The following is a 26,850-nucleotide window of genomic DNA, read 5'->3' as shown; positions in this document are numbered from 1 at the left end:
AGCCCGTGTGCTCACCTACCAGTCCGCACGTATTTGCAAAAGCTCCAACAGTTATTTAAGAAAAGAAAAAAAAACAATCACTGTGAAACCAATTCAAGAAGAACGCTAATACGGCGGCCGCACGTTCCTGAAGTTATACTAAATTATTTAACTAATTTTTAAAAACTATTTTCATAACCTAACACTCCTTTTCATCTCATTCACATTGTTCACGTCTCTTACTAATCACTATTCACGGAATGGTTTCATTTGCCGTCTTGTTTCTTTTTAATTGTCGCATATGATCAGAACAATCTCGAAAACTACTCATCACCGATAATCCCATGCGCTGGTCCGGTCATTGGACTCCAGCATCAATGTCGCTATCCACTGCGCAGAGGACAGGAAGGAATTTTTAGTGGTGGTAGGACCCCTTGTGAGTCCGCACCGGTAGCTACCACTATCCTGCCTATTTTTGGCAGTGGGGCAGCCGTTGTAACTATACTTGAGACCTTAGAACTTATATCACAAGGTGGGTGGCGCATTTACGTCGTAGATGTCTATGGACTCCAGTAAGCACTTAACACCAGGTAGGCTGTGAGCTCGTTCACCCATCTAAGCAATAAAAAAAAGGAATGGAAGAACATAGTCCAAACAAAAAGGCTCCGTAAAAGTAACAACCCTCAGCACTGAGCAACGCGTTGCAAGGAGAAAGATGAGCAGATCAGCCGATGGCTCAATTACACGCTGTGCAGCTCTGGTATTGCGTACACAAATGTAACTAAAGGCCTTGAAAAAAATATTTTTTATTGCTAAATGGGTGGACGAGGTCACAGCACACCTGGTGTTAAGTGGTTACTAGAGCCCATAGACATCAACAACGTAAATGCGCCACCCATCTTGAGATATAAGTTCTAAGGTCTCAAGTATAGTTACAACAGCTGCCCCACCCTTCAAACCGAAACGCATTACTGCTTCACGGCAGAATTAGGCAGGGTGATGGTACCTACCCTCGCGGACTCACTAGAGGTCCTACCACCAGTAAAAATCCGAAACTTATGACTGCATCGGGGCAGAAACGGGACAATTTCGAAGAATAAGAACTGTCCGGTTTCCCATTGATGAACAAGCAAAAGAAAACTAAAAACGTATTATTTTAGTTAGTGATTGTACTAATTGAATATCCACGGCCGCGTGAAGCCGAATGCGAATCCTAGTGCAGTACGAACGTAGTTTCCCCGATTATAAAACAAACAAATGAACTCTGAGTGCACGTGTTGATATGTTTCTTTTAAATTTATCTCATTTTTTCTCTGGCATTCGTTCCGTATTTAGGTCGGATGCATAAATACTTTCAAAATCAGGACATCGACGTTAGAATTATTCATTGATCCTTTTTATTATCGGAAGCAAACGTTTATTATGTGTGCCCAACCTATCGACATTCTGTTTTTTTTTGTATACTTCCCTACCTATTCGATGGTATCGAGAGGCTATTCCAGCTACGACCGGACGGGTAGGAGAGCTCACGGGCTCAACCTGAGAGAAATTGCTAACACTAGCAATGCTGCGCAGAATCTACCACCGGATCGGAATCGCGATCCACTGAGAAGAACCGGCGACATTCTGTATGATCTTGTACTGAATCAATAAGTTAATAAACTGGTGGTTGGACCTCTTGTAAGTCCGCATGGGTAGGTACCACCACCCTGCCTATTTCTGCCGTGAAGCAGTAATGCGTTTCGGTTTGAAGGGCGGGGCAGCCGTTGTAAGTAAACTTGAGACCTTAGAACTTATATCTCAAGGTGGGTGGCGCATTTACGTTGTAGATGTCTATGGGCTCCAGTAACCACTTAACACCAGGTGGGCTGTGAGCTCGTCCACCTATCTAAGCAATCAAAATAATAATAATAATAATAATTCGCTTCGATCAACAATAGTAACTATTACTAGTTACTATTTTTTATTGAAGCTAATTCGTTACAATTAGTGCGATTGCCGTACATTGATGACACTATGACAGTAATGTTTTCGTCAGTGTCAACGGTCACTATATCAAGTTTCAAGTCAATAGAATCAACTGACAAATATATGCACAAACATTTATTTTACATAATAGAAGATATTACTCATAATCAGCACTTGCATTGTGTTGACCCAGTTTTGTTTCTAAATAATTCTTGTCGCTGTTGTTTTTTTTTTTTAAATAATTCTTTATATATACTGGTTAGCTTTTCACACGTATCGCGTAATCGGAGCCCCACACTCGGCAGTGTGATGAAATGTAGCCTATATTCCCAGGGTTCAAACTATTTGCATACCGAATTTCGTCAAAAATTAGTTCAGTCGCTTGGAACGTGAAAACGTAAAAGACAAATAGGATTCGTTTCTTATTAATAATATTATATTATCAGGTACGTGATTATCTAAATTAAACTCTATCTCCTTTTGAAAACTAGATAAAAATTCGTTTAGTAGTTCCACCAGAGATGTGCGAGAATTATAGAAAATTTATTTGTTTTTTCGTTTAGATCTCAGGCGGGTACCAATTTTTCTAATGAAATACGTACTCAACAAATGTTCACGATTGACTTCCACGGTGAAGGAATAACATCGTGTAATAAAAATCAAACCCGCAAAATTATAATTTGCGGAATTACTGATGGTAGAACCCCTTATGAGTCCGCGCGGGTAGGTACCCACCACCACCCTGCCTATTTCTGCCGTGAAGCAGTAATGCGTTTCAGTTTGAAGGGTGGGATAGCCGTTGTAGCTATACTGAGACCTTAGCACTTATAACTCAAGGTGAGTGGCGTATTTACATTGTAGATGTCTATGGGCTCCAGTAACCAGTTAACACCAGGTGGGCTGTGAGCTCGTCCACCCATCTAAGCAATAAAATAAAATAAATCTTTTAATTTTTTTTATTTTTCTTCAATGTACAGCCAAACATGATTCTCTACATTATTATTATATGCTGTTTATGGTGATATCAATGTTATGAACCGGACTGACGAGTACCACATACACCTGATTGGCACCTGTCAGCCGAGTACAATGTTCGCGGCGCGGGTTGAGCTTACACATTCGCAAGCTACCGACAACCGCACCAAACCGCCTGAAACCGGATAAATCCTTGCTCTAACTAATTAGTGAAACTTATCGTGTTACGTGCGCCCAAGCTGAACCGGCTTCGTCTGGAAACATATTATTTTATATGAGCTCCAGAGAATCTCGTGGGTGTAATAATATTCCGTGTGACCATTAACCAGATTACCCTGGTCTCGTAAAGGTGCAAAATACCCTCTACTTATGCCTTTTCAGTAATAAGCATCAATCATAATATTGTCCTACAAATAACTTCTTCCCAGAATTCCTATCTTCAGTACTAGGGAGTGATAATACGTGCTGTGAACCCTTAAAAGTATTAACGCCCTAATTAGTTCTTGAACAATCAATCAATCAATCAATGAAACAATCAATAGTTATACAATTACGATACGGCTCCCCGACGGCCTAAACTATGGACGGAGCTAAATGTTCACCTAAACATCACATCGCAAATGCCTTCAGCAAAATGTGGGCCATGAAATCAAAGTCTCAGTTGTAGAACGTCTATCTCACTGGAAACTGGACCGCATGACAGTCGCAGCAGAAATAGGCAGTACACCTTAATAGATATCCCATACGAGCTTGCCCCCTATTAAAATGCACACAGATGTCATGTTCACTAAAAAAAATAATTATGAATGTTTATTTACAATTAAATTCTGCATTACAACCATTATAAAGTTCGTTGTTTAGTCTGTACCCATAGTCACTATCAACAATACCGACACATAAACTGGTACTTAACTATATATGTATAAACAAACACACAATTATTTTTATCCAGGAACACACACACAATGAAACGTATATATTAAAAAAAAACCTTCTTGTTTCCAATTGATAAAACGGAGGTTATGAATTAGTACATAGGGTATGCCAAATGACAGCAACTTCATTCTAGTAATTTACAACGTAAGGGTAATGGATATTGCTATACACAGACCTTCAAATCAGAAAGAATGGGCACTCTGCAGAAAAAATAAACCTTAAATTGACACTCGATTTGATTTCGTCTAATTTAAAAAATCGACTGTGTTGTAGAAGCAACTAGCGCTTCGCTTCGCTTCGGAAACTGTAATTTATTATTGAATTCTCCACTATTTAATAGATGTTATTATACTTATAAACCTTCCTCTTCAATCACTCTATCTATTAAAAAAAACCGCATCAAAATCCGTTGCGTAGTTTTAAAGATTTAAGCATACATAGGGACAGACAGATATAGGGACAGAGAAAGCGTCTTTGTTTTATACTATGTAGTAGAAACAATGATAAGAATTGTCAAAAGATGACGAGGAAGGATCTTCAAAAAAACAGTAGGTTTGGGTGGCTATTACAATACACAAACAATACTGACTCAATTAAAAAAAAAGCGAATTAAGTTTTAATTTTAAAATTTTTAGATGTTCTTCTATCAAGTTCGTACATACCCAATTTTCAATACCAATAATTTCCAAAAAAAGAACCGCCTTTTAAATTTTAAATAAAAATTTTAGTATTTAACATTGTACCAAGGGTGCCTTAAAAGTCGAACAAAATAATTCGGTAAATAATATAAATAATATTAATAATAGCAAGAAATATGATTAATAATGAATAATGATAATTAGTTTATATTGATATTATATAATGGAGATAGTTAAGAATACTGTATGAAATGAGCTCTAAAACTGGTTTGTGAATGTTATAAACATTAAATCGAGGGGTGAAAGACTATTTGGTTTAAGCGACATTTTTGCAACTGTACAGGAGGAGAGTAATTTAAAGCTTAAAAGTTGAAAAAAATATCATAACAAAAAAATCTTTAGATATTTCAATGGAGTAGTAAGCTTAACTGAAATTCAGTTAAAAACATCAAACTGTTGACTCTAATTGTAAAGATAAATGTAGCGTATTAAGCAAAATGACGCTTAAACCAAATAGCCTTTCACCTCTCAAAATGCTTTTGTTAAATTGTCTGAACATATCAACGAGCGCACAGTCCACATGTTCACTAGACATCACAGTGCGGACGTCACCTTGAGACATGAGGTCCGAGTCTCAATTGTACAGTACAACGGCTGTCCCGACCCATCAAATCCGACCGCAAGACTGTTACGCGGCAGAAACCGGATGGTGGTGGTACCCATAAACCCATATGACAAAGGGTGTATGTATCATAGACCATCACATGGAAAATTGACTGATGGTATGTATACTAGTGGATCCCTTGGACATCCTAACGTGAAAACTTGACTCACGTTAGGATGTCTAATTTTATGATGATATAAAAGTATCATTTACCATTGCCGCAAGCGGTAATATTGGCGTCGATCTCCGGAACAACACGTAAGTAGTACCTGCAATTAAAACAATATACAAACATTAGAACATCGTTCAGCATTTAATTAACGATCAGCTAATCTTTGGAAGTAGCACACATAAAACTAATCTGTACGTAGCGACATCGACATCGCAAACAAACGTCTTCTCGGGAAATCTGAACTCCGGACAAGCGAGTACGCCCGGTAACGACAGTCGATACGACTCAGACATTAAACAGAACAATAATGGAAAACGTGTTCCCGCCAATGCAACGACAAAGTTGTACTGGCCACCCCTCCTCCGCCTCCCACACCCCCACACTCGGAGCAAAGAGCCGCGACGTAATGAAAAAAAAAAAAATCGATAAAACCACAACTCTGCCTCAAACGCGACATAAGTCCATTCACTGGTAAAACTACACACTACTACGAGCACTCGAATGCACTCGCGCACACATACAAGCGATACTACGATAGTACTATGAACTTCGATCAATAATACTACTAGATTCGCGATTAGCGCTTCAAAAACGGCCCGAAAAATAAGACCACAAATAAATTTGTGGTCTTATTTCAAATTAGTATGGTCCAATCATAGCCAACACTAAGACGTCAAAACGCTGCAATGCGCGTTCAAAAACTGAGTAAAAAACCACCGTAACACCAAGGTTTTGGAAGGAATATCTTTTTTTGGTAAATTTATATTATTAAGTGTTTTTCATAAAATAATAAACACAATTATATTGTAAATAAAACACAATTTACGAATATTGTAATTGTTTGGCCAATGTTTGCAACAAGACACCAACTATTGTAACAAACATCACCAATTCTTGAACAGGGAATGCATAGAGTAGTTTTGTTATTTTATAATGTTATTTTTGTTTGTAGATTTCCTAGTAGCCCCTTGTTGCTGTGCACAATGGATATATATTGTCGCGAAAGAAAGAGGAGAAGAAATATAGAACTCTTATAAAAATTCTAGAATTGTTCAATGGTGGTGGCAAATCAATGCAAAAAAGTATTAAAAAAACTTTATATGTATGTGTAAATATTTTAAGCGTATATGCTGAAAAGGATTTGTTTTCTGGGGGAAACGAACACAGCCATAAAATAAGCCTAAATTAAACTGATTATAGAAGAATTCATTGATATAAGATTACATTATATTTGTAAAAAAGAAACCGCTCATATAAAAATGACTTCTAAAAGACAGCTTTATAACAAACTGAATCTGTTTAAAGGTAATTAAACCTACATTATTGTTTTAATTACTTCTGTATAAAGAATACGTGGAAAACATGTTTCGTGTTTCCTTTCATATTTTTTTTACTTTATTCAATTTTATTTTTTATCACCTATTTGTTGTAATAGCGGCAATGTAAAATATTATCTACTACTTTTTTGAATCGGTCAAAAATAGTTGCGACCATACAAAACAAACCTAAAACAAATATGTATATTCTGCAACTCTATGTCTTTCAATACTTACTGTGTTCTGAGCATTGAAATGTAATACCAAGAACTACATCTAGTTCCACAATACAATAAGCACGAAATTTTAAACAAATATTTTTAACCTTATAAATTACGCTTTAAGTATCATTTTAGAATAAATATTTTTGTACTGATGTCTTTTTATGTTCAAGTGACATTTTAAATTTATTCCATAATATTCTTTTTCTGACGAAAGGACCTAAACACATATATTTTGCAATGGTAATTAAACTTTATGTTTAAGTATTAGGGTTTATAATAAACTGAAGTCGTTAACATTATTAAACTTTTTTATAAGAAATGAAGATGTTTTCGTGTCTGCAAACGTGGCCACTGGAGCGTCTTATTTTTGTTCCTGATCTTTAATCTAGTACTATTATTGATCGAAGACTATGAACGAGTACTATAAACTCCATATTCCGACCTAACTTTTCAGTGGACTAGACGCATACGTTATTCAACCTTATGGCGCTAGCGTTAAAGATACAATTCTAATGGCTTGAATGTCGAGGACGAGAAGTGCATCGACACGAATACTGTTGGATGGGAAATTGAACTTTACTGCATAAGATTTAAAGACACATTTTTATTATGAAGCAAATAGAGCTCGCAGACTAGATAAAATGAGACGTCTATGAAGTGAGATGAGTCTTCTATTTATAGGACGTTAGTGAAGTAATTAAGGGCAAGAAAATGTAAAACGCGTATATTTATTTTCTTGTTAAAGAACTCTTGAAGATTTATCTTGTCACGTAGGCGACAAACGAGTTTTAAGAATTTTCAAAGGGACAATTCGTTCGACTTTAATATCTGTTATGAACTGAAACCACACAAAATTCTGTTAAACCAAGATTTATATATAGATGAAAAATACATTTTAATTATGATATTTTAACACAATTCGTGAACAAAACTTTGAAGGTTTTGACAACAAACCTTCAGTAAACAAATAAGGTAATCAGTGTTTTTTTTAAAAACAAAAGTTATTTCAGAGGTTTCCGCGAGTCGCAGACTTAATTTAAAACACTTTACAGTTTTCGCAATCACGGAACGACAGACGAAACAAAAAATTCGAAAAATCGAAAATTTTAAGTACAATAAGTCAGATTTCTAATTTAAAAAAAAAATCAAGTTCACGCTTCCGTCTGGCCATCTATACATCTATACATATAAATAAAATTGGAGTGTCTGTTTGTAATATTGAAATAACCGGTTTTTACTACATGCATATGATTATATATACGGTACGTACACCAAAAAAACATTTTTTATAATTTTTCTGGCTGTCTGTCTGTCTGTCTGTTTGTTACGGCTAATCTCTGGAACGACTGGACCGATTTCGACGGGACTTTCTACTGATAGGTAGCTGGTGATACAAGGAGTAACTTAGGCTTTTTTATGACTAGCTTTGCCCCGCGGTTTCACTCGCGGTACGACAACAACCGCGGGTAACATCGCGGGACTCAGCTATCAATAATAAAATTTAATGTTTCCGAAGCGAAGCGAGGGCGGGTCGCTAGTCTGGAATAAAATCAAATTTGGAATAAAATTAAAGCTTTCGACAAACACAAACTCTTGATTCGAAAGTCTCATGAGAGAATCGAGCGTGTGGCGCCTTTTTCCCTAAAGTAATATACGGTAAATAAAAATCAAATAAGCCGGTTCTAAATAAATATAGACTCATGCCAAGTTATCATAATGAAATTTATTCTGAGAAAGCTTCAAAGGCTTAAAAAAATACTTTTTAGGTCGCAGGCTTTGCTGTTTGCCCAGACAAACCTTTGCGGATTCGAGAAAAACAAAACTACAATTCCGGGTAATCATACAATAATTTATAAATAAGAGCACACAGAGCCTATTTCTGCCGTGAAGCAGTAATGCGTTTCGGTTTGAAGGGTGGGGCAGCCGTTGTAACTATACTGAGACCTTAGAATTTATATCTCAAGGTGGGTGGCGCATTTACGTTGTAGATGTCTATGGGCTCGAGATGGGCTGTGAGCTCGTCCACCCATCAAAGCAATAAAAATAAAATAAATAAAAAAACACATCGCGCAGTCTTCGCCTTAACTTCTAAGCACTCGTGCGACCACTTCGAAGTTGGAAAATCGTTTGCGGGTTTCAATATAATCGATTGTTGCGTTCTCGTCGCCGAGTTTCTCGTTCGAGTTATCGATATATCGTAACTTGTATACGCGTACGTCGACGAGGGCTGTATCTTTAGTTGTAAATAAAAGCCTATCTAGACGAATTTATTATGCTGTAAATGAATCTATCTACATCCGAGGACAAACAAAACAGTTTATGTGCAATTTATTGAATGTTCTTTTACAAGCTTAGTGAAAAAGCATTCTGAATAATTCCGCCAAAAAGCGCTTCGGTTTTAAAGGAAACAAAATTCCTATCCTTTAGGTTAGGCAGCGACATTCGTTGTGCATTATCAATGGGACACAGTAACCGACTGTGCGTTTCCAAAGACCTTTTATGCCACGTACAATCCGACTTTGGAATGAGCTCCCCATCCATGGTGTTTCCTGAGCGCTATAACATGTCTTTCTCAAACAAGGTCTGCGGAGAGTTCTCAATAGCAGGCAGCGACTTGACCGTGCCCTTGGGATTGCTGGCATCCATGAGCGACGATAACCACTTACCATCAGGTGGACCGCGTCCTAGTCTGCCTACAAAGGCAATAAGAAATAAACGCTTAGTACCAGATACGGGTTTACGGATCTACATAAAAAAAACCATTGTAGAAAAACAAACAAAAATCAATTAACACCAATTAATCATAGTACAGCAATCGGCCATTATCGAAATTAGATCAACGATAAATTAATGTTATCCTCATCGCGTCTTAATTCTCTTGGCAACAGCGTTCCGTATCTATGCAGATACACAAATAGTTTCACATAGTGACGGAACGACGGAACCCCGTTTTTTGTTTTCCATCGTAACATAAACTTCACCAAATATTTGTATCAACAATGGCAAAGGGCTGTCAGATCTATAAATCTGAAAACGTGTGTGCGGACAATAGCAATAGCTAGATAGCAATTAATATCAATAACCCGAATCGTTTATGTTAAATTATCTCTATTATTTTAAATTGTATGTGTTTATGGTGGGTTTTAATTATTCAGATATCGTCCAGACATATCCGTGTATGTCACTCTTTTATCTTTCTTTTATCTTTTATGAAAACTTTTAGTTATTTTATGAAACAGATACATATAGTGTCGTTTTGTTTTCGTAACAATTTTTCGTTGGTTGATTTTTTTTTTATTGTCCTTGTAGGCAGACGAGCATACGGCCCACCTGATGGTGAGTGGTTATCGTCGCCCATGGACTTCAGCAATGCCAGGGGCAGAGCCAAGCCGCTGCCTACCGCTTAATACTCTCCACAAGCCTCGTTTGAAGAAGGACATGTCATAGCGCTCGGGAAACACCGTGGAGGGGAGCTCATTCCATAGCCGGATGGTACGTAGCAAAAAAGATCCCTGGAAACGCACTGTGGATGACCGCAGTGGCTCCAGGTAGTATGGATGAACTTTACTCCGGTGGCGGGCGGTGCGATGGTAAAACCGAGATTCCAGTATCATCTCGAACAATTCCTCAGAGCACTCCCCATGGAACATACGGTACAAAATACAGAGGGAACCGAAGTCCCTCCGCAGACCCAGAGGTTCCAAAGAGGTGACGATATTTTCCGCATTAGTTTCCGAGTCGTGGATTCTCGCATGAACTTTCGTTTTCTTACGCTAGTGGCTAAAGCATCACCATCGCCTATGCCATTAACAACGCGTAGACGACAGCCATGACAGAACTTTTAATCTTGAGTACTCAAGTACTTAAAAACAAAATTCACACAAATTATTTAAAATAGCGTTTACATTATTTCTATCTACAGACTTAGTTTTCTCTTCCACCATCTCTTTTCAAAAGGAAGCTTAATGATGTTTCACAAAGAAAAAAATACTTTTTTAGTTTCATTTATTACACGGTATATCCAGAAATGTAGGTTAGGCAACCCTATTTTTTTTAAACGTGACAGAAATAAAACGGCCCAGATAGGTCGCGGGTTGCGCAAGCCGCCGTCGCGGGGCGCCACTTCACAGGCTCGCCCGACACTCCGCACTATCATTAGTCACTCGTGTGACACCGTGTACACACCGATTTCAGCTCAATTGCTTCAACACGGGCTCCGGAGTTTGCTTAACATTTTTTTTTATTTATGGGAGGAGAGAATACGTGTCTCGTTTGTCGGCCGGCTTGATAGTTTTAGCTCTAATTGGGCTATTCGATTTGGCACAAGAGTTTGTGAAGTCATATTTGTATTCCGCTTCCTTTTATATCTCTTTCTTTTCTCTTTTTCTTATTGCCCTTGTATTTAGATGAGCATACGGCCCACCTGATAGTGAGTGGTTACCGTCGCCCATGGACTTCAGTAATGCCTGGGGCAGAACCAAGCCGCTGCCAACCATTGTCTGAGAAACATCCAGAGCGCAATTTAATGATTTTTTCAAAAAATATTGAAGTCGCAGCCCTATCCTATCTGTCACTCAAGTCTTCCGCAACCAGACCGGTCAATCATTAGCACCCTTGTACAATTACAGCAAAAACTTAAAACATTTCTTGCTGTGTCGAACGGCAAGATATCATGTCACTAAGAGAAACTGCGCTTACTGCACTGTCATTTGTCAGTGTTGTGACAACGAACGGTTCAATCAGGAGATTGTCTGGTTCCGCAGAAAGCGAGACGAGAGGGCCGACTCGATTACAAAGCAACGTTTACAATTATCTAGCTATTTACATCACTTACGTTTTTCCACACATACGAGGGCTACTTTTATAGTTCGTAGCATAGCGTTATGGAGTTTCCAAAGTCACACTACAACGTGAGTGACGCAGCCGAACTAGGGATGTAAGCTCCGAATCTCATTTGCTTGCCAATACTTTGAATCGAGAAGTAAATTCTACGAATGAAATACTCAGAACAACAGGATCGACCTATTGACTGTACATCATGATATGACCAACTTAGATTAAGAAGACATATGATAGAAAAATGTCGATATGGAAGTCACGCTAATAAGTTCACACAAGTTACGGTTTTTTTTTTAAATATCTGCCCCAGTGTCGAACCATCCCATCGACACCGGCGTCTTACTTCTTGTTAAGCTTCAAATTAGTTTTCTTCGGTTTGTTACTAATATATTTATTATAAAGTACAATCCTAGGATTATGGTAATGAAATTCGGGTTTTCAAATCATCTCTATTTTACTGGCTTATTGAGTTACTTTGCTCCAATCTTCGTTTATTCCTTTCGTTATTTTTTTCCTTGTTAGCTTTTTTATTAACATTCCTCGCGTTTGTGTATTTAATAGAAGTTCAGTGTAATTAGCACCGTTTTTTTTTCCACTCACACCCAATGAAACTGCCTACGTATTAAATTTGTCATCATAATTTCTTTCAAAGTATTTTATATCAGCAAATTAAAGTGGTACAAAACTATCGACATAATATACTCGTAGTTATCTATATATTAATACGTGAAGCAAAAACTTTGTATACCTTTTTACGAAAATTGCGCGGACGCAGGAGTATGAAATTTTCCACACTTATAGAGAATATAAAGAAGAAGTGCACAATGCTAATATTTTTTTTAAATAATGCATAAAATATACATTAAATCAATAAAGAAAACATTACATACCATGTATTTGACGCACACACACATGCATACTACTTTTGTTCTTGACGTCTGTTGTCAAATTGAGATTAAATATTGTTTGTCTTTGTTAATATTTTTTATGGTGTAGTCTTGGCGAAATTTGTGATTATAGAAGTATAAAATACAATCATAATAGTGTACAAACTTACAATTCCAATTAATTATAGTCGAATTTCGACTACTGCGGGACCTCTAGTTCGTATATATTCCTCCATCATTAATGTTTATTAGCCAATCAAATCGCTATAATGAGTTTCCACATTTAACTACTGTGTCATTTACAAACGTCAGGTTAACAACATTCCGGAAAGCCACGAATCGATATGTCAAGGACTGGATGATTACGCAAAGATGTGATAGTTAACGTTTTATTACTAATTCGCAAAGTAATATTAGGTTGATCGGAATAAATAGCATGTCGTCATACGGGTGTGGGGTAAATTTTAGGCAGAAGAGAAAATCATATCATAATATTTCGTTTTTCGAAAGAACAGTGGTATTGTTTTGTTCGTATTAATTCTTTATGTTTCCTTATCATTTTTGATTACTTTCGAAGGGCTGGCGAGGGACCGAAATGTTGAATGGCCGTCCTACCGTAGTATCAACTTAGGCATAATACTTACATTTGTAAATCTGCAAACCGTGAAGTCATCACAGCTTTAGATAGAAATCTATATATCTCTATATATACAAATGAATTGCTGTTCGTTAGTCTCGCTAAAACTCGAGAACGGCTGGACCGATTTGGCTAATTTTGGTCTCGAATTATTTTTGGAAGTCCAGAGAAGGTTTAAAAGATAGATAAATATGAAAATGCTCGAAATTAAATAAAAATAACAATTTTGTTTTCCCTTTGATGTGTCCCCCCCGTCGGACGGATTCCTTTGTTTGTTTTAAGTTTATTTTATACAAAACTTTAGGTATTTTATTAAAATTGATCGATTGAGGCACTACGAAGTCTGCTGGATTAGCTAGTATAACATAAAAAAAACCTTTTAAGCCACATTATCCTTTTTACGAACATCATACTCGTCCATAAAAACCATAGTCTTTTTCGAGACCAGCCTGCGCATAAAATTTAATTAAAAAAAGAAAAAATGAAACCGAAAGTTTAACTCGCGGAATACAATTTCTACCGAGAGGAGAGAGAAGTTTTTCAATAACATAAATTGCACTGCCTAGGATAAACACTAGGCGCCGGTGCACGCAACAACTCTTTATTCTACCGGTAGTGATGTGTTGAACGCCAAGCATACCAAATAAAAATTGTATTGTACCTACATATTTTTAGTGAAGTTTTTTTTTTTTTTATTGCTTAGATGTGTGGACGAGCTCACAGCCCACCTGGGGTTAAGTTGTTACTGGAGCCCATAGACATCTACAGCGTAAATGCGCCACACACCTTGAGATATAAGTTCTAAGGTCTCAGTATAGTTACAACGGCTGCCCCACCCTTCAAACCGAAACGCATTACTGCTTCACGGCAGAAATAGGCGGCGCTGGTGGTACCTACCCGTGCGGACTCACAAGAGGTCCTACCACCAGTAATTACGCAAATTATAATTTTGCGGGTTTGATTTTTATGACACGATGTTATTCCTTCACCGTGGAAGTCAATCGTGAACATTTGTTAAGTACGTATTTCATTAGAAAAATTGGTACCCGCCAGCGGGATTCGAACACCGGTGCATCGCTAGATACGAATGCACCGGACGTCTTATCCTTTAGGCCACGACGACTTCAAAGAAGTAGATTATGTGACTGTGACACGTATTATGTGACTCTGAAATGAAACTGAGCAGTATGATAAGTCTTCGAATGAGGTTTGTCAAGAGTCCTAAGCGGTAAACAGTGGCACGCACGGATGTGTTCTTTGCGACGTTTGGACGATAAATAAATTTAAAAAAAAAAACAGGGTGTAACTCTCGATACATCTGTTGCGGAGTAATTACTGGAACCCACGGCACGTGTGATGAACATCTTAATAATATTTTAACATTATTCTCCTGTTTTTTTTTTCTCCTACCCATGCTGATAACTTTGAGAGGCTATTTCAGCTTCGCCCTAACATGTAGATGATCTCACGGTGCTCAAACCGGATGTGTTGCTAACACTGGCCCTAGCAAGAGCAGTGCTTCGCAGAACCTACCACGGGATCAGAATCGCGACCCTCTGAGAAGATCCGGCGAGAAATTCAGTGGGCTATGTCTATGGGTTAATTTACTCGTCGAGCCCTTCGTCGCAAGAAATGGACTCGGCGAGGACGGTGACCGGTGCTTGAGGTACCTAAAAGCACCATTAATGGATCGGAAAGATCCGTAATGACTATTCTCCTGAATAAAACGCACGTCTTTTATATTCCGCGGCAAACATAAGTAAAATGGCAATATCCACCCGATACGCCCTGACACCAAACTAAAATAAAGCATTTTAATAAGACGATGCAGTTCGATTTAGTACATTATATGTATTATTAACGTAGAATGTGCACGCACATGTTGGATACAGGCATCATTAGCACCACATTTTTGGAGTCCGTGAAGCAATTGTGTGTTTCTTCACTCACTTCATTCACAAGCTGATCACTGGTGGTAGGACCTCTTGTGAGTCCGCACGAGTAGGTACCACCACCCTGCCTATTTCTGCCGTGAAGCAGTAATGCGTTTCGATTTGAACGGTGGCGCTGCCGTTGTAACTATACTGAGACCTTAGAACTCATATCTCAAGGTGGGTGGCGCATTTACGTTGTAGATGTCTGTGGGCTCCAGTAACCGCTTGACACCAGGTGGGCTGTGAGCTCGTTCGCCCAGCTAAGCAATAAAAAAAACTTCACTCTCATTATCAGGCGAGCGGTAAGATTTTTTTATTGACCCAAAAAAAAAAAATCTATTCGAAATTCACTTTTCTCAAAGATTCCTTTCTGTGATTCGAGTCCAATTCCAAGAGTCCATTCGATCGCAGCACTACAGAGTCCACAGGCATTTACCACATCGAATGGCGTCACGCTGTCGTGAACCAAGTAATGAGAGATGACTGAAGATAAAATTGTACCTGCTACATTGTAGTAGGGACGAGATATAGAAAAAATTAATAATAAATGCTTAACTTATAACATTTATAGTTGCGAGTTATGCGATAATAATCGTGCAATTGTGAATTTTTGTTGTTACTTTTTGTAATTTATCGAATTTTAGACTCGTTCCATTTGGATTAATGAGTTTTGTTTTTCATGTGGCGTTACGCGGCAACAATGTACGTTGGCCGATAAGATCATCGCGAGCACACAACAATTAACTTATACGCTTAACTTTAGCAATTACGGATGCTTGATATCCATCCGGAAGAGATGGTTAATTTGCAACGGAATAAGATAGTTTCAGATTATTTTCTATTCGTCGTACTCTTCAAATTGTTCAAACATAACAGAACACCAAGGACACTATTATATGTTCCTAGTTATATGTAGTAGGATTAAGGGAATAGCATTCGTCGTGGCCTAAAGGATAAGACGTCCGGTGCATTCGTATGTAGCGATGCGCCGGTGTTCGAATCCGGCAGGCGGGTACCAATTTTTGTAATGAAATACGTACTCAACAAATGTTCACGATTGACTTCCACGGTGAAGGAATAACATCGTGTAATAAAAATCAAACCCGCAAAATTATAATTTGCGTAATCACTGGTGGACCTCTTGTGAGTCCGCACGGGTAGGTACCACCGCCCTGCCTATTTCTGGCGTGAAGCGTGATGGATGGACGAGCTCACAGCCCACCTGGTGTTAAGTGGTTACTGGAGCCCATAGACATCTACAACGTAAATGCGCCACCCACCTCGAGATATAAGTTCTAAGGTCTCAAGTATAGTTACGACGGCTGCCCCGCCCTTCAAACCGAAACGCATTACTGCTTCGTTGTCGAAATAGGCGGGGTGGTTACCACCAGTTTTTACGCAAATTATAATTTTGCGGCCTTGATTTTTATTACAAGATAATAATCCTTCATCGTGGAAGTCAGTCGTCAACAATTGTTAAGTACGCATTTCATTAGAAAAATTGGTACCCGCCTGCGGGATTCGAACACCGGTGCATCGCTTGATACGATTGCACCGGACGTCTTATCCTTTAGGCCACGACGACTTCAGACTGGTCGAACTCGGCAAAGAGTTCGACGTGCAACCTAGGGCTGTTAAGTCTCAGAGGCACTCGGGCTGCTGTTAGCATATCCGAACCCTCCTGGCTGAGTTCATACACGCCCACATGTCCTGGTGAAACTGTGAAGGCCTCCGGGTCATTAGTAATAATTCCTTCCTAAAAAACACCATCAGCAGCACATAAACAACCCAACCACCTGCAGTTCTATAGAAATGCTGCAGCCTAATCAATTTTGCCACTTCCTTAGCCGGTGGCACTTGATCTTAAGTATGTAGCATAGTAGTATGGAGCATAAGCATGAGACTGTTATAATCATAAATAAACAGTTCCTAATAAATGGTACGATCTCCGGTCTCGCGAAGGTGTAGTGAAGCTTTCAGTAGCGACATCTATGATATATTGTTGGAAATTTGAATAGCGCTCACAATGTTGTGGTTCCGATATGGTATGAGAACTTACTTAAGCGCTTCGTAAAAAAATTATAATGTTTTTTGTTCATTTATATTTTCTTGCTAGTTTTACGGGCCTCCGTCTAAAAAGCGAGTATCGAATTCCGAAATTAATTTCATTCAAATTTTTGTTTTATTATCATTGTAGCCTAACCTTTAGTGATTTGATGATACAGTGATATTTTATTAATAGTTTTAGTGAAGCTTTTTAAAAAAAAAAGAAATTTTTATCACACTATAACTAATTTGTGCAAAAAATTTCGCATCGATGTAAATTCTTTAACCGATATGGAGGTGGTCGTTAAATCACTTCAAGTCGTATTTTTCGTACAATTTTTATTTTTATTACACATTTTTGTTGTTTCTTAAACTTATCTTTATTATAATAATGCAGAGAAGCGTTAACTGTCTTCTACCACGCGTCAAACGAGCATATGATTATTTGTAATATTAGGGGTTAAAGTATGAAAATTGCCGATTGGTACTGAAAATTTGAAATTCGTTTTTTTTTTTCATTTAACATATTCATTTAATCAAAATATCTACCATTATTATCTATACGTTGCTGCCATCCTATAGAAAGGTCATTTATGCCTTTGATATAGAACTCTGGTGATCTAGATACTACAAACTGTATGAAAGCATTTTGTACTGCCTCCTAGGAAGAAAACTTTTTATCACGTAGAAAATTGTCCAAATCGCGAAAAAAATAGCAATACGTTGGAGCAAGGTCTGGCGAATACGAAGGGTGACGAATGGTTTCTAATTATGTAGTTAAAACGGCTTCTCGTGCTGTATTAGGTCTCGCGTTATCATGGAGCAATAATGGTGAAGATCGATTCATGAGTCGGGGCTGTTTCACTGCAAGTTTTGCTATCGTTGTTCGGAGTTCGGCACAGTAGACATCTGCCGTTATTGCTTGACCAGATCGGAGAATGCTATAGTGAATAACATCATGCTGAGATCACCAAACAGTTACCATTACCTTTTTATTGGTAAGCTTTGTAAGTAAGCTATGTATAAAATTAGTTAATGGAATATTCAAAATATATTGATGAATAGCACCTTAGTTTTCAAGTTTTATTTTTAATTACCTAATATTATGGTCATTAACCCACGGACCACGGCAGTACCGAGGACCCACTGCGAACTGTTTTTCAAGTTATATTGCTGGCTAACATTAATCTCGGGAAACATTAATCTCGGACTTGTCGCTACTTAGATTTCAGTGACCCGAATCGACGTATCCGTTTAAATATTCAATCGATAGAGTGTGTTTAATTCAGGTGCACTCAGTCCAGATTCTATACATAGAAATGTCTGAGTCGGCGGCAGCCTGCATTCTGCAGCTGGACTTCGATCTGAACCGACTGAAGCGAACTTAAAATATGCGACAAAGTATCTATATATTAATACGTGAAGCAAAAACTTTGTATCCCTTTTTACGAAAATTGCGCGATCGGTGGAGTATGAAATTTCCCACACTTATAGAGAACATAGAGAAGGAGTGCACAATGCTAATATTTTTTTAAAATAATGCATAAAAGATACATTAAACTAATAAAGAAAACATTACACACACTAACATGTATGTCACACACGCATATATACTACTTAGTCTGGCCATAAATACTGTTACAATTAAAAATAAACAAAATATTACATTTGAATTTGGAATCTGTCATTTTTATATGATTGCTCATTGAGTTTTCTCATTTTGGCGCCAATACATTGTACAATATTTTGCGATATTACAATGGAGTGGGGTGATAAAGAGAACCGAATCGCTGTAATTGCATTACACAAAGTAGGTATGGAGCCAAATGCAATTTTTAATGGTCCTTCCAGCAAGACTCGGCGCCAGGTCATAAAGCTCGGTCTACGCAGTCTTGGTTGGAAACGAACGTTTCGGACTTCATCAGAGCTGAAGACTAGCCATCGTCTAGTCCCGATCTTAATCCGCTGGATTATGATTTATGGTCAGTTTTAGAGAGTACGGATTGCTCTAAACGCCATGATAATTTGGAGTCCCTAAAACAATCCATACGATTGGCAGTAAAAAAAATTCCCATGGAAAGAGTGCGTGCTTTTATTAATAACTGGCCTCAACGTTTAAAGGACTGTATTGCAGCCAATGGAGACCACTTCGAATAAGCTTTTTATACTTTAAATTGTTTTATATTTATGTATTAAACTAACACACTCTAAAAGTAATAAATGTTATTTGCAATATATATTTTTTTTATTGTAACAGTATTTATCCAGACTAAGTATATATTTTATTTTATTTTATTATCAGTCTGTGGTCAAGTTGAGAATAGATTAATATTGATTTCTTTAATATTATTTGTGTATAGTGTATGTAGCTTTAGCGAAATCTGTGATTATAGAAGTAAAGTCTTTGACAGTAGAACCATAATAATGTTCAAACTTATAATTTAAATTAATAATTATAGTCGAATTTCGACTACCACGTGAACACTATAAAACAAAATACACAAACTTCGTCCATCATAAGGTTTTTATATGATTTTCAGTAGGGCTAATATCGAACTCAGCGGATTTTGTTCGCAACGGTATATTGCATTTGAAACCAGTTAGAAATTCAATATGTGTTTTTAATTTATTTATGTTCTTTAATTAAAAAGTTGTAGTTGAAATTTATCAAGGCAGATCGGCAGTACACAAACAAGCCGAATATTAATAAAATGTTCCCACGACGACACCGCATCACTAAAATACGTAGCAGCTTCATTCATTGCCATATGCGTTTCTCATCCCTTCGTCAAAGATGTCCTCCGCAAGGTGGTCCAGAAAAAAGCTCAATAAATCTCTCCTTTTCTCGAAACAAAAAACGCCACTTAGCACGCCATACATTGATAAAAGTTTATCGGTATTCAAACTAATTCCATTCGACTACAGTTTGAGCAAATTTTCTTACGTTGCGTGTTTTGATCGCAAGTAAGGTTTCTTTCGCCGTTAAACTGAGCATTGTGCAGCGTAATTTTGTTTAGAGTAGTCTTTTTTTTTATGGCAGACAAATGTAAGGTGCGGGTCAGTAACGGGCCTGACGTAAAAAAACGCATCTCACGACTCCCGAGTGATTGGTGGCGCGGAAAAAATGCGGCAAACACGAACGCTCGACGCGTCCAGTGTTCTGTATCTTATCTTATACCTTTAAACGAGCAATTCTTGTAAATTAATATATATGTATATAATCTGAACCTCGGAAACGGCTCCAACGACTTTCATAAAATTTAGTATACAGGGGATTTCGGGGGCCATAAATCGATCTAGCTACGATTTATTTTCAGAAAATGTTGTTTTATTCGTGTTTTCAATAATCAACTCTTCCCGACATCTATAGGCGAATAATAATACTATTTTTCTTAATTGAGGGCAACTAACCGCTTTAAAGACACAACAAGATGGCGTTATCAAAAAAAACTCGAGCAAAGCTCGGTCATCATCAATTTTTAAAATATAACTAACTAAATTATAATTAATTCACGGTTACTAATTAAATACAAAAATAATCGCAGTTAAATGTAAAAGTCATCTTAATACAAGTGAAATAATTGCAGCATTTAAACCCATCACGTTTTCCCTGGTTAGACGCGAGAATGTCATCCGAATATTCTCATTTAATCCGTCCGAAATCTTAAATCACGTTCGTCGCATTGTACCATCCCCTCCACTTTAAATTGATTTACTATTGATTGATCGGCAAAAAATGAACTCATGAACGAAGTAACGAATCATTTAGAGTTGTTCCGAGCGCGTCTCGCGGGACCCCAAAACTATTATTGAACTTTGGCAAAAAAAACCATCGTCTTCTAGGAAGCGAACAGCTTCGTGATTGAATCTTTCATCTTGGCCCGTCCCCGTCAGACCGACAGATACACTGATAGATGTATAGTCACTTAATAGTTGTTTTTTTTTTATGATTTTATGAACGCTTATTAGTTTTTTATGAGTTCAACGCGCGATGGTTACGAAAATACTCAATCACTATGGAGTAGTGCCGTGTTTAGTGTTCGGATCCTGTACGGTATTTGTATTGGTTAATGCATCCGGTTGATAGGCCCTTTTATCGTTAACGTATTATTAGGTACGACAGCTATAATTTTCTTTGGTACAATAAAGCTCTCCAGAGCTGCGGACGTATCTACAGAGCATTCGCTGTGGATGCGCTAAAAAAACGTAATAGCAGATTTTTTATGAGCCAATACAAAGCGTATACCTTATGTTCTGATCCGAATTAAAAAAAGCGTTCGTAATATTTAAATCAGTATATTTCTCGAGCCGTCTAAGTGCTATCGGACTGCCTACTTCAAAAACGAAACTCGGACCAATCAAAACAGAACCCTGTTTAAAGATGGAAATTGGCGTTATTCCCATGGAACTGGCTTCGTACTTCGATCTCGGCTCGGTTTTAAGACGGGCGACGGGAATTAAGTAGCGATGAATTCATAGACAACAGGTGAGCCGAGAGATCGACTCTCTTCGCCAGTAAAAAACTCTCAAAAAAGTTTTTTAATAATAACGAAACATTTCGTCGGCTAAAGGTAAGTATTCGATTACGCACCTTTTAAGTTCAAAACGACCTGGATTCCATTGAAATGTCATTGGTCCGGATCCGGTGATACCACTGGTTTCAATTTTGAAAGTTGTGTTCCAAAATACTTGAAACAGCATACGTGCTATTTCGACTAGGAATTAGAGAACAATAAATTTAAAATGAGACACAACAACAAAATATAATTTTAAGCAATAAAGATGTTTTCGTTTTTCACCGGAACTTTTTTTTGAATTTTGAAGCGATTCTTTTATGGCATTACCGGAGAATAACAACATGAAAATCGTTACCTTACTTTTTCATTAAAGCGCGACTATCTACCATCTCTTACACGCGCACACATAGCTAATAGTCCTTATCTAGTCTGCTGTACGACTGATATGTCTATACCGCCAATTTATCCCTTAAATGTGAAACCCAATGAAAGGTATCATCATCATCATCATCATCATCATCATCAGCCTATAACGGTCCACTGCTGGACATAGGCCTCTCCAATAGCACACCACTGAGCACGATTCTCAGGTTCTCTCATCCAGCCCTCAGGCTCGGTGGCGTGACGACGTATGCATGGTGGCTGGCAAGAGCTGAATAAGAGTATAAATTAGTAATCAAAAAAGGATCCGCAACATCATGTATATGCGTCGTTGCTGATAAGTAGGAAAGTATTCTGATCTCGCACGTGTAGGTACCACGGTTCTGCCTATTTCTGCCGCGAAGCAGCCAAGTGTCCGTCCTCTCCCTTACTCGTAGATAAATTTTACTATTTCGAATCGACTTAAAGAAAGTGAGCATGTATACTTAACGAAACAAGTAAATGAATCAGCATTTAACGTATGAAATTTATCCGCACTTTTTTTCCTACCTATGCTGATAGCCTTGAGAGGCTTTATCAGCTTCTCTTTGACGTGTAGGTGAGCTCACGGGGCTCAACGACTCACACGGGGCCGGGTGTGTTGCTAACACTAGAAAGAGTAGAGAGAGTAGAGTCCTAGAAAGAGTAGTGCTTCACAGAATCTACCACTTGATCGGAATCGCGCTCCACTGAGAAGATCCGGCGAGAAACTCAGTAGGCTGTGTCTATGGGTTAGTTCGCTCGTCGAAATCTTCTTCGTCGTTGTAAAGATTTGTGTAGTGTAGCTAGTAGGTACTGGTTTTCGAAATCGTCGTGGCCTAAATGATATGATGCCCGGTACGTTGCACTTTCTTAAGTTTTCGCGAATCATAGAAGCAATTAATACTATTTTAACGGTACAATATCTCGTTTATTAATTTCCGACTCAACAAATAGTTTATAGTTCTCTTGGTCTCACGGACGACTGAATTGTAAATTTCTCTCTAACTAAAATCTTCTTCGTTTTCAATATTAACATTTATTTAGCGTCAAGATACCGATAAAACAGACCATCGCTCGGTAACCGATGTACAAATACTAAAACTTCACATACTATAAATTATATTTTTAAAAAATTCTACCACTATGTTTCATTAATTAAAGCCCAAATCACATGAAGCTCTTCGGTCCCTATAAAATTGTACGTCAATATCTATTTTTAAATAACAAAAGTCGCAGTACCGTTACGACACAAAAAAAAAATGATTTGCTTTTCTTATTTTCATTTCATCGTAATCGACCCTTTTAGGGATCGTCCCGAATAAATTAAAAAGTCGTTACAGAATATTTTCGTGTATATTTTTTTTTGTTTGTTTCGAAACGTTAATGGGGATTTTGTATTTCTTCAATTTGTACTTAAATTTTGATTCGATCATGGCCACCCGCCCACAGGATCCCCTTTGTTGCGATCGATTTTTACGTTATTCTTATTATTTGTATATGAAAGAAACAAGTACAATTTCTGCGCTTTGAAAAATCATTCGGTTGTTCAAAAAACTCAACGAAAAACACAGATCAAGTAACAACACTAGATCTTCGCTCGAAAGTGCATCTTATACGCCCTTGAAATAAAATATCATACAATAACTAAAAGATAGCACCATTGCCCAGTGTGCTTGCTTGCTTGCTAATGTTTAGTCCGTGCCATATTTACGTGTTCTAATTATAATTTGTTTTAATTTACCAGTTAAATTGTATAAATTTACATACGACGAACTGGCCAACTATTATAGTAATACAACAACTATTTTATTATATTACCGCTAATTTATGTCACCGTCTATTATTTGTTTTATATGCTTACTCTGTACATGTGGTGTCAAATAAAGAGTTATATTAATATTATTATTATAGTTCCGAAAGCCGTAAATCTGCAATACAAGCGTAATTTCTGCACAATATTCCATCATATCTTATAGTTCGAAAGAAGCTTGCAAATTGAAGATGACTAGCGAAACGCATCACCGCAACTCCTCGGCATTGGTCATTCGCATCTCAGCCACCGCAATGAATTATATTTTACACGGGTAGATTACGGCTGCGGTCCGACATTTACTTTTATAGTGCCTTTTTGCCAATTACAGTAAATAATCGTTCAAGTGTACGTTAAAATCTCCGTTCCCTTTGCCCGAGACCAGTTCGATAAGAGCGAACCTCGGAATGCGACGAGTAAGAGTGATACGCTTTTGAATACTCCACCAGGTAATGACTCTAGTTTGCGTTGTTAAAGTAATGACCGAACATTCAATTAAGTGTGTCGTTTAAGATTTATTTCGGGTGCCGTGCAGCCGTAAAAGCATTTGAGAGAAACATACATTTATGCACAGGAGTAAATAGCAAAGATCAAGTCTACATGATTTTTACTACAAAATTGTCCTCTAAGTTTTTATTTTATTTATTGCTTAGATGTGCGGACGAGCTCACAGCCCACCTGGTGTTAAGTGGTTACTGGAGTCCATAGACGTCTACAACGTAAATGCGCCACACACCTTGAGATATAAGTCCTAAGGTCTCAGTATAGTCACAACGGCTGCCCCACCCTTCAAACCGAAACGCATTACTGCTTCACGGATGAAATAGGCGGGGCGGTGGTACCTACCCGTGCGGACTCACAAGATGTCCTACCACCAGTCAGTAAATGTAAATGACTATGAAAATATACCCCAAAATACCTTCTACAAAACAAGTACGCAAATTATTTCACCGCCAATATTAACGCAAGTCTGTAATCCTTGGAAAATGCGGTACCATCGTTTCTAAGTTTTTTTTTTTCATTTTAATTCATTCATTCAATAAAAATCGTTGCGTACCGTTTAATAGAAGGCGATTCATTGCAGTGCAGCTTCGGGCCAAGGTCGACACTTGAACATCTGTTTGACCGGCCGAACCGGACGACGCACGGGACGGCTGCATCGATCCAAATTTGCATTAATACTACTACTAATGCCTGGATTACATGGGATGCCTCTTTTTTTTTTAGATGGGTGGACGAGCTCACAGCTCACCTGGTGTTAAGTGGTTAGAGCCCATAGACATCTACAACGTAAATGCGCCAAACACCTTGAGATATAAGTTCTAAGGTCTCAGTATAGTTACAACGGCTGCCCCACCCTTCAAGCCGAAACGCATTACTGCTTCGCGGCAGAAATAGGTGGAGTGGTGGTACTTACCCGTGCTAACTCATAAGAGGTCCTACCACCAGTGTCTTAGATATGGAATAATTTTCTGGGGAAACTCAACGCAAAAAGATCAAGTTTTTAAGGCACAAAAAAGGTGTTTAAGGTCTATATTTGAATAGGCAATAGCCGACAGCTGCAAGCCATATTCTGCAAAGCATAGACTTTTTACCCTTCCTTGTCTATATATATATACGAAGTTGCATCTTTTGTTAAAACTTGCCCCAATAGATTCACCAAAATGTCTAATGTGGCAAACAGAAATCGACGCGACGATAAACTATGTTTTCCAAAATCCAAAACTACATTAAAGACTAATAGTATACTAGGGATGAGCGTATACATTTCTTAAATGCATTTGCAAACGCAATTTCAATTTTACCGCAAATCAATTCTTACCTGTCCATCTTTCGATCAGAAGATATGTTAGTGCGTTCACGGCTACTTCCACATCCGCTTTTAAAAATAATGTACACCATATTTACCCATTCGCTACGTTCCATTATGAAAATTAACGTGGATGTCTCTATATCAATAGTCGCTCAATATCAGATGAGCCGCTAGTTCTTCTGGCTATAACTAACTAAAAAAACCAGAGCCTTTCTTTCATTAAGTAAAACCCATATCTGTCCATTTCAAGGCGTAGATATACATTTTCGTGAGCGCCAAAACGTCTGGGCACCATAAAAAACTTTCCGTTTCTATACCAAAATTCATTTAGTCGGCGTATATTCTTGAATCGTCCGCCGATTTCTTACTAAACATGATATAAATTATATAAAACAGCAGTAAAAATATAAGTCGTAAATTCCGCGCCATATAACAAGCGTTCTAAGGCGGGTAGGTCCGTGCGAACCGGGTCACCAAGGGCCGTGACTCACCGACTCTCTGGGACTCAGAACTCCAAGGGTGATTGCTCTCGGGAACGCATCGGATGTTAGCCGTCTCCATGCAAATTGTTCCTTTTATTGTCTTTGTCTTCGCTGCCTCACTTGACTGTTCCTTAATTCTGATATTGATGTTTAAGGGCAGCACTTATTGAATGTGGCGTGTTCTTTGAAGTTTGAATTGTGTTTAAATCGATACTTTTAATCAGTTTGAACGCAACGCATTATAACACAATACGTTAAATTGCCACATTCATATTCTGAATGTCGTACGAAACGAAAGAAAAAAAAGAAGATCATATTGTGTGTCTATCTCGCAGTGGTATTCAAAGCAGAAATTCTCAATAGACCCATTTGGGTCCCGAGATAATTCATCGCTCGTTCCCCGTACCAGAGGCCAGCTTCACAAATATTGCATTGTACGCAATGATAAAACAGATTCCGGCGTTCTTACAGTCGGATGGGTGCATTGAACAGAAAACTAGTTGGAACACGGTTTTGTGAACGTAGAAAGGCCCGATTCTCTCCGGTGCAATATCCCTGGTGCGTTTACATCGACAGCTATAAATCAATGGACGACCGCAAGTGTCCACGAG

General features: G+C 37.9%; 2 long non-coding RNA genes across 2 annotated transcripts in view; one reads left to right on the top strand and one right to left on the bottom strand.

Moving 5' to 3' along the window:
* Positions 1-26,850, bottom strand: part of LOC134199745 (uncharacterized) — a 166,182-nt gene that overhangs the window by 8,075 nt on the left and 131,257 nt on the right. The window contains exon 5 of the long non-coding RNA XR_009974367.1: positions 5,374-5,429. This is a non-coding gene — a long non-coding RNA (uncharacterized LOC134199745). The remainder of the gene's footprint in view (positions 1-5,373; positions 5,430-26,850) is intronic.
* On the top strand, positions 5,757-6,863 carry LOC134199746 (uncharacterized). Its single transcript, XR_009974369.1, has 2 exons — positions 5,757-6,086; positions 6,285-6,863. It is a non-coding gene; the product is annotated as an uncharacterized LOC134199746 (long non-coding RNA).

The sequence above is a fragment of the Bombyx mori genome, chromosome 11 (assembly GCF_030269925.1).
Source record: "Bombyx mori chromosome 11, ASM3026992v2".
Taxonomy (NCBI): Eukaryota; Metazoa; Arthropoda; class Insecta; order Lepidoptera; family Bombycidae; genus Bombyx; species Bombyx mori.
This window is presented reverse-complemented; position numbering and strand designations above follow the sequence as displayed.